Source organism: Myxocyprinus asiaticus, chromosome 13, assembly GCF_019703515.2.
Source record: "Myxocyprinus asiaticus isolate MX2 ecotype Aquarium Trade chromosome 13, UBuf_Myxa_2, whole genome shotgun sequence".
Lineage (NCBI taxonomy): Eukaryota > Metazoa > Chordata > Actinopteri > Cypriniformes > Catostomidae > Myxocyprinus > Myxocyprinus asiaticus.
Window position 1 is genome coordinate 48,354,364 of NC_059356.1, and position 14,613 is coordinate 48,368,976.

Genomic DNA, 14,613 nt, shown 5'->3' on the forward strand with positions numbered 1-14,613 from the left:
GCTGTTCATCCAGTCAAACGAGTGATACAACACTTTCTCACATTGTCTTTCACTCTTTTATCATCAGACACCCACTCACTCACTCACTTACTACATACTTACAGACGGTAATTAAGCCATTTGAACGTTATGAGGGTTTTCTATAGGCACTGTGACCTTTGACTACTGTATGGCAAACATGTTCTTCTGTGTCTCAGACATACAGAGTAAAACTTCTCAGAATAGCTCGGGGTCACTTGAACACACACGAGATGGCATGTTAATGCACATTACTGCTGCTCTCATTACATACTGTAGTATTCTTCAGCTGGGAGGTATCGCAAATGTTTACAACCCGTTAAAGTGCGGATAGAGGTCAAAACAACACCAAATGTGATTTATTTTGCATATTTAAAGGTGCAGCATGTAAGATTCAGAAACCCTTGTTATTAATGACACCGGTGGCCGTTAAGTGAACTGCAGCAGCTACCTGTTGCTCGTGCTCATGCACACACTCCATAGGGATGCGAGCGAGTGAGCATTCAAAACAATGACCTAATGTATAAAGAGACTGAACGTGATTCACCGGCATCATGCTGACAGATGAGGTAGCATAATCACAGTTATGATTGTTTTACTACAAACTTTGAGACTGTATATTATATTTGACTCTCCAGTGCTGGAACAGGGCTAAAACAAAGTGTGGATATAGGTCTGACTATGCGAGACTGTAGTTTGAAGTAATCACTTTTCTTTGCATGATACATTGACTGCATTTATACGATAGCCTATGTCGGCGTTAGCTAGCTAGCCAGCTTTATCAATAGCCGTTAGCTAAATTTGGTGGATGATGACAGTAGCTGTTTATAAAATAGACTGTACATTATAAATATATTGACACAATTCAGTATTGATGTAATTATTTTGATATATCGATGCACTATTGTTTTATAATAATATAATGTATATATTTTCTGTATAATCAAGTTACGTTACACTAATGAATGGAGCTTTCTGCATTATCTTGAACATTGTCTAGCATTCATTTCATGTGTTATTGTAGTTTACCTTGCTGAATAATTACAGATTAACATTGTTTATGACAGTTACTGTGCAGGCAAGATCAAGTTAGCTAAAATGACACAGATCAATCCTTATGGCACTATATTTCACATGCTTTGCAGTTATGTAAGCTTACCTGTCCAATAAGAAGAACGCCAATTCAGGGTCGGTTTTCATCCCCAAAACCGAACGAAGGTCCCTCCAGGAATCAAATGCCCTGCTGATGTTCACTCTAGTTTTCGCTCAACCACGGTCACGTTCCCGCTTAGCCAGACGGGATTCAGTAGATAAATGTTTTTTTTTGGCTTACTCTGAGTTTGTGTAGGAGTCGGTGTTGTGTTTGGAGCCGGACGTTTGCTGGATTCCATCTCTAAGATAACGTTACCTAGTGTTGAAGTTTGTTGTCGCTGTTGAATAGCGGAAGAGAAACACTGAGGCAAGACTTTCGGGGGTGCGCATAAACGTCACATCCTTTGGATTTTCCCGGCAAAAGCGACCCGCTCCCTTCGCATGAAAATCAGTCTACAGGCTTTAATAGGCAACCTAGGAAGTCCGGGAAGGGCTCATTTTTTAAGTTGCATTACAAGCCGTTCACACATTGGCAAAAAAAGGCGAATATTACATGAAAAATGTTACATATTGCACCTTTAAGAATTTGATGTTGTGAATGTGTCAACATGGAATCAAAACTGACACTTTTTACTTTACTAATGCATGCTATTGGTCTTATTATGAACGATTCATCAGTGCATGTTATTTTTAAGAGTTTAAATTCTTTGTTTATCCTAATGTAATATGCCTCCGCCTCTGAAACAACTTTGTTTGTCTGCTGATGTCATGAAGCCCTCTTATTTTTTCAACCACTTGTCATAGCAAGACATTTCACACCATCCTATCAATTCCCAATGGAAAAAACAGCCTACTATTTTTATCTATCATTAAATATCATGTTTCACTTGGAAAAACGTCACATTAGGAAAGTAAAATGGGTTGCAAACAATGTTGACTTTCTGATTTCATACTTTAGGATATTTCTAATGTATAGTATTACTTAATGTTTCTTTATGTAATGGTTTGGGCTTTGTGAGCTTCCAAATTTGTGGCAGCTGTTTGGGGATAGCCCTTTTCTGTTCCAGCATGACAATGCCCCTGTGATCAAAGCAAGGTCCATAAAGAAATGGTTTACTGTGTCTGGCGTGAAAGAAATTGACTGGCCTGCACAAAGCCCAGACCTGAACCCCAATGATCACTTTTGGGGTGAACTGGAACAGCAACTGTAAGTCAGGCCCCATCGACCAACATCAGTTCCTGACCTCACTGATAGCCTTGTGTCTGAATGAGAGCAAATCCCTGCAGCCATGTTACTACATACAGTATAGTGGAAAGCCTTCCCAAAAGAGTGGAAGCTGTTATTACAGCAAAGGGGAAAATTGATGCCTAAGGTTTTGAAGTCAAATGTTCATCAAGCACATATGGTGTCCACAAACTTTTGGCCATATAGTGTATCTGGCCCGTGTCCTCCGCTGATTAGATCATCCACATTTACATCAACTAAGCTATCATCAGTTTATTTAAAAGCAATAGTGATTCATTAACGATTTGAGAATATTTGGGTGTTTCTTCAACTTTGGGCACTTTCATGTCCTAGTGGTTGATTTTTATTAAAAAAACAACAACTTTTTTTTATTTTATTTTTATTATATGAAGGTCTCATTAAAACTGAATTGACCAGGCCTTCATCATAAATTTTGGATAAATGTCTTTTATGTATAGATTTGACAGTTTTAGCCGTGTCCCAGACCCAGATGTTCAATGTTAATCTTTAAAAATTCATTATAAAAATACACATTATTACATGTTTAAAATTCAACATGTTTTGCTTCAAAAATAATGCCATAAATAGTTTTCATTTATCACTTTATGTCATACAAGGTCCAGTTAACATAAAAAAGCTAAATCAACATTCAGTGTGACCACCTTTGCTTTTAAAACAGCACCAATTCTCATAGGTACACCTGGACACAGTTTTTCTTGGTTGTTGGCAGATAGGATGTTCCAAGCTTCTTGGAGAATTCGCCACAGTTCTTCTATCTATTTTGGCTGTCTCAATTATTTCTGTGTCTTTATGTAATCTCTGACTGACACGATGTTCAGTGGGGCGCTCTGTGGGGGCCATGACATCTGTTGCAGGGCTCCCTGTTCTTCTATTCTAATCTTTTCTATTTGCAAAAGTAATGTTTGGGAGTCTAAAATGTATTTTACCTATTGACACACTAAAGCTGAAGATATAAATAACCATCATAAGACAAATGTTTTTGTGAAACATCTTATGTGCCTAAAACTTTTGCACAGTACCGTATATATATATATATATATATATATATATATATATATATCTTAAACTTAAATCAGAATACACTATATGTAAATCTGTGTGTATTACATCACTATAAAATTTGTGGAATGTGTGTAACCTGTTCGTTATGTGTGATATCATATGTCAGGTGTGTTTTCATTTGCATATACAGTAGTTGTCCTGTGGACTATTGCATGGAGTGGAAAATGTGTTTGTCGTGACTGGAGTGGAAATGTGAAACAGGTGTGTCTCCTTCACACCCTACAGAGGCACTTATTAACACACACACACACACATACATACACCAACATACCTGCACAGGGACAACACACACACACGAGTCACACACACATTATGCTGTGGTCATAGTAACCGCCCCCGACACACTAACTGACCTCGTGAAGCACTGAGGAATCACGAACTTGTTCTGATTGCTTCAGTTTCACTCATCTCCATGATGTCTCCTGTTCTTCAGAGGATTCTGGGTAAAAAAAGAAGCATGTATTTGTATTACTATAACTGCACAAATACTTTGAAGTCTGTCTTATTAAAGAAATATTTCTGCCAAAAAGTATAAAATTCTGTCATCATTTACTCACCCTCATGTTGTTCCAAACCCGTATGACTTTGTCTCTGCTGTGGAAAAAAGGAGATGTTAGACAAAATCTTTACAGCTCTTTTATACAGCAACAGTTCATAATGGCCATGAATCTCAAGCTCAAAAAACACCATAAATGTATTATAAAGGTAGTCCACATAACGTGTGTAATTATCCAAGTCTTCTGTATTTGTACGATACTTGCACTTGTGTAAGTGTACTAGCCACTTGCATTCAATTTCAAATACTGCTTTTCAACATGTTGTTCCAGGTGTAATGTTGTTGCTTACCATTGATTCTTGCATGTTGTAACTGAGCACAGATTTAAAATACGGAATAGAGAATGAGATTTGAAGGCTACAGTGGAGGGTATGATTATTTTGTTAATAACTTAAATCTGGTCATAATTATACTGTAAAGAGATAATTATAATTTTTTTTAAATAACTTTATCACACATTTGCACCAATACAGTGAAATTATTTTTTCCCCCCACATATCCCAGCTAAGATGGGGTCAGAGTGCAGGGTCAGCCATGATATGGCACCCCTGGAGCAGATAGAGTCAAGGACCTTGCTCAAGGTCCCAACAGTGGCATCTTGGTGGTGCTGGAGCTTGAACCCCCAACCTTCTGATCAGTAACCCAGAGCCTTAACCACTGAGCCATAATCTGCAGCTCATGCAACCTAACAGAAAAGAATAATTTTACCATCATTCAAGACTGAATACACATGTGTTTGCTTATGTAATAGTGTTTATTCTAACAAACCTTACAGCAAAACACACTCACACAAATCTGCAGAGAGACTCTGGGTGGTTGCTATAGTGTTCTTGATGGTTGCTATGGTATTCTGGAATGTTGCTATAGTGTTCTGGGTGGTTGCTAGGTGGTTGCTATGGTGTTCTGAGTGGTTGCTATAATGTTCTGGGTAGTTGCTGAGTGGTTACTATGGTGTTCTGCATGGTTGCTGTAGTGCTATGGTGGTTTCTATGGTGGCTTGGCTAATTGCTAAGTGGTTGCTATGGTGTTCTGGGTCGTTTCTATGGTATTCTGGGAGGTTGCTATGATGTTCTGGGTAGTTGCTGAGTGGTTGCTATGGTGTTCTGGGTGGTTGCTAGGTGGTTGCTATGGTGTTCTGAGTGGTTGCTATGGTGGGTGGTTGCTATGGTATTCTGAGTGGTTGCTATAATGTTCTGGGTAGTTGCTGAGTGGTTGCTATGTTGTTCTGGATGGTTTATATGGTGTTATGTTTGTTACAATGGTGGCTTGGGTAATTGCTAGGGGGTTGCTATGGTGTTCTAGGTTGTTGATATGATGTTGTGGGTGGTTGCCATCGTGTTCTGAGTGTTGCTAAGTGGTTGCTATGGTGTTCTGGGTAGTTGCTATGGTGGTCAGAGTGGTTGCTATGATGTTATGGGTAGTTGCTGAGTGGTTGCTGTGGTGTTCTGGGTGGTTGCTATGGTATTCTGGATGGTTGCTATGGTGGTTTATATGGTGGCATGGGTAATTGCTAGGTGGTTGCTATGGTGTTCTGAGTGGTTGCTGAGTGGTTGCTATGGTGTTCTAGGTAGATACTATGGTGGTCAGGGTGGTTGCTGGTTGGTTGCTCTGTTGTTCTGGGTAGTTGCTGAGTGGTGGCTTTGGTGTTCTAGGTGGTTGCTGGGTGGTTGCTATGAAGTTCTGGGTAGTTGCTGAGTGGTAACTAGTGTTCTGAGTGGTTGCTGTGGTGGTTTGGGTAATTGCTAGGTGGTTGCTATGGTGTTCTGGGGAGTTGCTATGGTGGTCAGGGTGGTTGCTATGATGTTCTTGGTAGTTGCTGAGTGGTTGCTGTGGTGTTCTGGATGGTTGCTATGGTGATGTGGGTGGTTGGTATTGTGTTCAGAGTGGTTGCTATGGTATTCTGGGCAGTTGCCATGTTGGTCAGGCTGGCTGCTATGGTGTTCTGGATGGTTGCTATGGTGGCTTGGGTAATTGCTAGGTGGTTGCTATGGTGTTCTGCGTGGCTGCTAGGTGGTTGCTTACTATTCCATGATGTTCTGGTCTCAAGATACAGTATGACTTGAGAGCCTCCCTCCTTCAATGTAAGTCTATGGGATTTTTTCATCTGTTTCATCGGTCTCCAGGTAAAAATGGTAAGTCTGATCTCTTAGTATACTCAATAAGACACATGATTTGAGGAATCATTCATGTCTGTAGCACAAACATTGCAAAATTATTTAAACTGAACATTAACTACTTAATATGTTTGAGGTTTGTTCAAATCACCATCACTAACTTTGAGCAATGAAATAATGATAGAAAATGACGCTGGAGGCACATTTGCAACAGCCATTTGTTTAAATCGTTTAAAAAAATAAGTTTTAGGAATTGGATATTTGTATTTGTAAGTGAATTTTGAAGGTTATTTAAGCATTTGAATGGTAGGGCCTGTTTTACAACCTTTCAACTTTTATTCTCAATGCTCTCTAAGTCCTTGTGGTGGTGTAGTGACTCACCTCAATCCGGTGGAGGAGGACGAATCTCAGTTGCCTCCGCATCTGAGACGTCAATCCACGCATCTTATCACGTTGCTTGTTGAGCGTGTTACCGCGGAGACCTAGTGCGTGTGGAGGCTTCATGCTATTCTCTGCAGCATCCATGCACAACGCCCCACCGAGAGCGAGAACCACATTATAGCGACCACAAGGAGGTTACCCCATGTGACTCTACCCACCCTAGCAACCGGGCCAATTTGGTTGCTTAGGAGACCTGGCTGGATTCTAACTCACGACTCGAGGGGTGGTAGTCAGTGTCTTTACTTGCTGAGCTACCCAGGCCCCAGTAACACAGCAGTTTAAAGAATGCAACAATGTCTGATGTGTTAAAGGTGAAAGTGTGCATTGATGTGTTTGTGGGGTCGTGGGTTGTGAAATGTTTATCAGCAAAGGATCTTTTATGACAGAGGGTGGAGAGATCTCACAGTTTTAACAGCAAATACCTCACACGTTTATCGATAGCCAACATCTTGCCACTAAACTTTTACTATAAGTAAATTCTGAAACACACCTTCAGACAGATTGAGCTGCCTGTCGTTCCTTGAATATTTACTGCAGAATTTACTCTAGTGTGCATGCCACACCCCTGCAGCAGTTCAAACACATGATGATCTGAGGTGTGGAGACTAAACCGATGAGCGACACATTCATGCATCATGTACACTAAAAGTGAGCAGGGCATAACATCTTTTCAAAAGTGCATGCTGTGAATTCTGACCTTTAAGGCAGGTATGAACCTAACAAAGAGATTGATTATCAAGAATTGATAACTGAATATACTCCAGAAATAAATTACAAGTCAAAGTTGAACTACAGGTATGGGATACACAGGTGATTGACACGAACCCCGTCAAAAACAAAAGATATTAAAAATCAGGTTTTGCATTTAGAAAATTAATTTCTTTTAAGACCACTATTGCTTGACAAAGCATTTGACATTATTTGCAAGACAATTAAAAACATTCCCCACAAAATCTATTTTGCATTACCCTAAAGCGCAATAATAAAAAATGACATTTCTCATGAATGTAATTAATACAATGCAATTAAGGAAAATTATTTTAAATGTTTATTGTACTGTTATTAGTGTAATTATTTAAATTATAACATACATTTGCAAAGTACAATTGGAAGTACACCATGGTAGTATTTGATGTAGTTTTTGATGATTTTAATAATATTAATAATAATAATAATATGTGTTATTATTATTACTGTAAAGAGAAATTGGGGGATAAATGTGCTTGTCATTAAAATCATTTCACAATTAAAAAATATGTTTCATTTTTTTAATGCACAACAGAACATTGTTTGGGGGGGGTGTGACCTGAGCATGACTGCTTGACAGGTTTCATGAGATTCACAAGAATAAGATGAACAGGTTTGTTTCATCATTAAAATATACTGAGTGAAGCTGGGGTTTGGTTTACAGTGAACTCCTAACAAGTTTCTAAGAATCTTACTTTACATACAAGCACATGACACGTAATTGCATGCCATTTCTCACAAAACATGCAAATGATCTTGATCAAATTTGACAAGTATTTACAGCATGAGATGTGTCGTTCCTGTGCTTGAATAAACAGATTAACACAATATGAAACTGTGAATAAATGTGGGAAAAAGAAGTGCATTTCTCACAGTACTCACCCAGTAGACGGCACCACTGGTAAATGTTCAAGAAATCTCATCTGAAGGCCTGAAAATAGTTACATTCAGACAGGAAAACGACTAGTGTTGTGCTGACAGTATATACAGGTATACTATGTTGTGAGTTAAGAACAGTTCAAATTTAATTTGAATATGTTTTCTTTGCAAATGAATTACTGTGTCCACAAATCCACCATTAACAGCTCTTCAAAATGATTACTCAGTTATTACCCATGTGCACAGTAATGTGACCAGACCTTTTAATATCCAACATTAAACAGCAAACAGTAACAGCTGGATCATGAGCCAATTACTGTACATACATCTAAGGTTACATCCCCATTCACATACTATCAATCCTATATAGCGTGCCAGATTATGATTAGTGCATCCCAAATCATGGTATTTTGAAAATAGTATGGCAAAGGAGCTTGGATTGAGTAGTATTAACAGTGGATTTTATTAGAAAATACATACATCATGAATTTACTGCTACAACACACCAAATACAACAAATATACAATCCAGGAGCTGAAGAAAAAGAGATCTCTGCAAAACGTCCAAGGGGGCGCCAACATTTATTTAAATGGGTAGCTGCTCCTCTGTGACCTAGTATTATAACTATATGTTGCCTCATAAAGCGTTGATAAGTTGTATAGTGCATTTTCGAAATATAATTAACTGCACTGCATTTTCAACTCTGCAGCATTGTACTGCGTACGCAAGAAGTGTAAATACTGTGACCAGGGAAATAACTGAAGTGTGTAATTTCTGTGCCATTAGTGTCAAACAAACAAATTGCAAAAATAATCACCGATTACAAACCTTCCCTTGGTTGTACAATCAATAGTCCCATCTCAAACTCATGCCATAGGTTATTATAGTTAACAAATACCAAAATGAAAACGAAACAAAAACAATCTCATTAACTGAAAAAAATAAATAAATAAAAAATAAATAAAAATAAAAATAATAATTGGAAAAACTGCAACTAATATATTTTAATGACTCAAAAAAAAAAAAAAATAAATAAATAAATAAATAAAAGGCAAGTAACATGCTGATGTTTGGACAAAATACAAGAGAGACATGAAGATTTCAGACTGCTCTTCTGGTGCCTGGAGGGAAAGTGCAGAGTGATCACTTACGACAGACACTTAGTGTTTTGAGGTTTAATGGCTTAAACAGTTTATTAGTCATGAATGTCACAGGAAATAAGAACTTTCCCATGCAAACATACTGTACCTGTGTTTTTTGACCTATAAATTAGACCAGTGTTTCCCAACCACTGGTCGAAATCTTTCAGGGAAAATGATCAAATGATCAAATGATCAAATTCCACAAAATAAATAAATGCAGTTTTTTCCATTATTTGAAAGGTCTTGCGACTTATAGTCCAAAGCGGTTTAGCCTACTGTAAAAAAAAATATTACAAAAAAATAAATAAATAATAATAAACTGGCAGCTGTGGTTGCCAGAATAATCATGCAAACAAATACAGTAAAAATGTAAACAACTTTACAGAACAACCTGTACATTTTACAGTTTAAAACTGTTGCAATTTACATGACCATAATTTACAAAAAAACTTGATATTAACCTTCTGAAACTGTAAAAATCTGCTTTATACTTTATAATGTATTTGTTAATCACTGTAGTAATTACAGAAGGGCACGATGACATGAAGTTCATCAATAGTGCCTCTTACAGGAGCAATGATCAATAAACATGTACAGACAGCGCTCAGTGTCACTCACACAAACACTAAACACCATCAGGGTAACACACGTGAAATTAAAATAATGCAGTAAACATTAATTAAACTACATCAAATATAACACAGAACACCTCAATGTACATAACTGATATTAAACATAAGAAGAAATATAACTATTCCCATAAAATATAATGAAATTTGATGGGTCATGCAGGGAATTGTGGGAACACCCGATTGTTGTTTTTTACTGTAATTTTAACAATAAATTACTGTAAAAAGTACATGTACTCTCTTGTTCAGGAAATCATACTTATTACATCTAAAAACGACTGTATTGTCTTTTAAAATACTGTATATTTTACAGTTAATACTCGTTAATAAATTACCGTTTTATTTCTGTAGCATTTTTACAGTCTTTTACCGTTGAAATTAGACATTTTTTACATTTATACGTACCGATGTCGGCTGGTCAAACGCGCACCAAAACATAGACAAGGCATAGAGACAAGATTAGCGTTTTAAATTTGCCAATTCAGAATATTTTGCCTTTACAAAGTATTTTATACAACCAGTTTAAATATTTTGTCCATCATAACATTATTGTTGTAACACACTCTAATCCGCTGTCAAACGCAACTCCTCACATGCACACAAAATGATGCTTCATCATCACACTCGTAGTAAAAACATTCAGTCTGTGAACCGGGTAATTTATACATTTGCAAAGAGGGTTGCAAACAGTAGTGTAGTCTTGGGCAATGGTTCTCAACCTTTTTGACTCCATGGCCCCCCACTGTCCAAGACAATATCTGAAGGCCCCCTTGCCCGAAACTAGACATGTCTGATTAAAATAATTAATCATGGATCATCTAGAAGTTGAGAACCACTGATCTAGGGCATACGCCATATGCCCACCTATCTTTCTTAGGATTTGCGTATGCCCACAAGTGATGACCGGTATGGCTGACAGAACAACGAGTATGCCGCAGCACCGTTGAGTGTTGAATTGTGTTTTTTTTTATCTAAAAAAGTGTACAGAGATTCCCTCTCAACGTGCACTGAGCTGCAGGAGCACAACTGATGGCACGGGCAAGACAGACAGAATCTGATCCACCAATCAGAACATTATTGGTTAGCAAATATCCAGTCATATTTTCCGTTTCAGCAAGGGGCGGGACATTTCCATCATCTAATCCCTGGAGTAACCAATGTAAATGTATTTCCCTGCTAAACATAAATATGTATATACATTTAACTTATGCAATTTAACTTGGTGAAAACACTGCATGTTATTGCACCTGTGCTAGTTTTTGATGCTCTTCACAGATGCTGGACAACTGTGTCCCGTAATTACATCGAATGTCTTTTTTTATGTTATTTTTATTTTATTATTTATTTTTTTTTTCCTGCTGTCGGTGGTGCCTTTTTTCATGATATCAAATCATTTCAATTTATATTTCTAAGTATACAATTTCACTACACACAGAAAGCACATTATAGTCCACAAATAAAACAAATAACCATTCATTCTTATGTAGGCTATATATGGTAATACAAGGTGAACATTACTACACTCATATTAGTAACAGTGTTCTGCGTATTGTGTATGTATTAGTTTATTAATTAGAGTAATTATAAAGTAATAACAATTAGCAGCCTATTGAAAGCAACATTAATGACACCTATTTATTAAAATACATATTTAACATCAGGTTACCCTTGTTCTTAGTAGTGTACTCTACACCATGCCAGTAAAAAACGTATCATTTCATAAGCATGGTAAGTTCATGTGGGACTATAATTACAATGGCCATTTTTTCTTATTAAATAGATTTCTTACACGTTTTACATATGTACTGTATATAAATCTAAATATATGAATTTTAGAGACCGGGTGCATGATATACAACTTCTTTTGACAATCAAATGGAGAAAGATGCTTTTGCTCACAAATGGTTTAGTTATGACGTCAACCAGCAGGAGCTATTGTTGCGATCCATTCAAAGTTGGCTTTGGGAAATTCTTGCTTGATATTTCTGATCTCCGACCATAAAGGCATTGTATTGCAAGATGCTCGGAAGATGACATGTAAGGAAACAAAACTAAAACGCTCCTGTTAGCTTAACAGGTGTTCGATTGTCACCAGTGACGTCCCATAGCAACCCAACTGAATTGCATTTGTGTTACAGGTGTACGATTATCAAAAGAGTACAATTAAAAGATTTTGTACACTTTTTTTTTTTTTTTTTTTGCAAATGCTTGTTAAACAAACTTTAATATCACGTAATGTGTCACAGTGTGTTTCCGTCGTGTTTCCAAGGACTCTTATTTTGAAGTGGTTTTTATCCTCTGTCTTGTTTCCCCCGGACTACATTTCCCATAATGCACTGCCCTCATCACTGCCATCTGTTCCCCATTGTTCTCACCTGTTCTCCATTCCCTCATTAGCCCTTGTGTGTATAAATACCCTCTAGTTTTGTTCCCTCTTTGTCAGTTCTTGTTTATTGTTATTTGAGTTCATGTTTGTTTGTTTCACTTTCATCATCTTTCATTAAAAGCCTGCAGTTAGATCCAACATCTCATCAATTACTCGTTACATAATGTAGGAACTTTGACTCGCTGATCAATATTATTTAATGAAAGTGAATGTTTGTCACTTAAATGTCAATTTTCAGAAAGAAAAAAACATTTTTATAAAAACCTGTTCCCTTACATGGTTCGTTAGCCGAGACCTTTGTCTACAAATATATCCATTCTCAGATTTTAAACATGATTTATCTCTTATCTCAAGAATCAGTATGCTATTATCATAGTTTCAAAAATCACTGATATGTTTGTCATGAAGTAAGTGTGACACCTTTGCCCTGGTTGGACTGTGGGAGTCGGGGCTCAGCTAGAAGCAAACAAGTGTTTGGAACCCCCCATCCCTCCCTGAAAAACTTATTTAATCAGAATGCAAGGCTACCTCTGACCCCCAATGGAGAGAGATGCCTTTTGCCCCGTTACGTCCCCTAGGGGTAGGACGCAACAAAAGTAAAGGGAGGTGTTCTCCCCGCACAACCGTCAGTTTGACAGTGATCAAAGATCCAATATTGGTTTTTATTGGAAGTAAATATTTTCAAAAAAAATGCAGGGTGACCCCTGGCCCAAAATAATAAACAAAACAACCGGCCGAGGGTTCTTCTCAGTTCGACCTGCTCTGCAGTCACGTGTTTAGACCTGACGCAGGTAAAACAGGTGACGCCCCCGAACACAGTCTTCATAACACTTTTACGAGATCCAGTTAGGACCTTTGAGTCGGTCTTCAGCTACTACACCTCCACCGTCCCAGCATTCTTCAGTGCATACAGAGCCGCTGCCAACGAGGCAAATCTCCCCTCTCTGTGTTCCTGGACTCTCCTGAGAGCTTCTTGGACTAGAATGAACCTGGAGACAGTCTAGCTAAGAACCCCACGAGCTTCGACGTGGGGCTTAACAACCAGAAGTGGAACGCTTCCTGGCCAGAAGATCTGTCTCAACTCGATGAGGCGTTTCACCTGGTCACGATTGCTGAGCACTTTGACGAGTCTCTGATCCTCTTGGGGGCTCTTCTGGGACTGGACCACAAAGACTTAGCTTATGTTCAGCTAAACTCTCGTGCAAGCAACAGCGTGACAGATTTGGACAAGAATATGAGGGCGAAACTGAGATTGTCGAACGTGTTAGACACTCTGATGTATGACTTCTTCGTGCAGGTGTTCTAGGAGAAAGCAGATCAGTTTAAACTGGCAAGGTTAAACGCAGAGGTCGCAAAGCTCAGGGCGTCTACGGAGAGCATTCGGCATAAATGAGTGTCGAGGGCTGCAGTGCCACCTGCTGAACTGGAGGACTTGTTGCGCCCGTGGCAGACAGAATCGGTCACTATTGTAGGATACGAGGTACGGGGGAAACCTCTCGCTACAAGATCAAGGTTTTTGTGTTCAGTTGATGTTGCCTGAGCTTCAGTGTCACACACTTGCACTTCAAACAATACGGTAGAGATATGAGAGCTGCTCCGGCAGACTGAATCTTGAAATTGACCAGGTGGGTCCCACAAGGTGCTGCTAACTGTCTTAGGCCTAGTCTTGGCCAGAAGAGAGGAGAGACAAACAGCGGTTCATCGCATTTCGTCAGACCAAACCTGGGGCAGATCTAGGACCCACTGCAACTTCTAAACTCTCGGTAGACTGAACACCTTTCTTGGATAAAATCGAAACTGAACACTCCTTCACAGAACAGTGACCCATGATCAACATCTGTGACGTGCACGTGAAACTGTAGAACTGATGGCATAATTAAGCGTATTTGCACAGTCATCTGATATCATGCAATGAGAAACATTTTGGCCACTTTCAAACATACAGACTTTGCCGTAAATTGAACAGCACTTTTCTGTTAATTGGTCATTTGCAAAAAAGGACCTGTTGCTGAAATGCTGAAAAAACAATTATGATAATTTGCAAGCTTAAGCAACTGTACAGGGCCAAACATGCTTTTGCGTTAAAGCTAGAAACAGCTTTGGAACAGAGTGCAAGTGTCTCGTTAACACATTTCCTGTGCAAGATGCCGCACAACGGTCAAAGATGTCTGTTTAGCACGTTTACATAGAAAGACAATGATAAACAGCACCAATAGAGGCAAAAACACGTTCTGTTTGAATGGCCCCCAACATTGCCAGAAACGTTTTGTATTGATGGTG

The 14,613-nt window shown here is 38.4% G+C and overlaps 1 pseudogene; it reads left to right on the forward strand.

The window, feature by feature from the left end:
- The first annotated feature begins 5,887 nt into the window (after positions 1-5,887).
- On the forward strand, positions 5,888-14,505 carry LOC127451010 (galactose-3-O-sulfotransferase 4-like; annotated as a pseudogene).
- Positions 14,506-14,613: the final 108 nt, after the last annotated feature.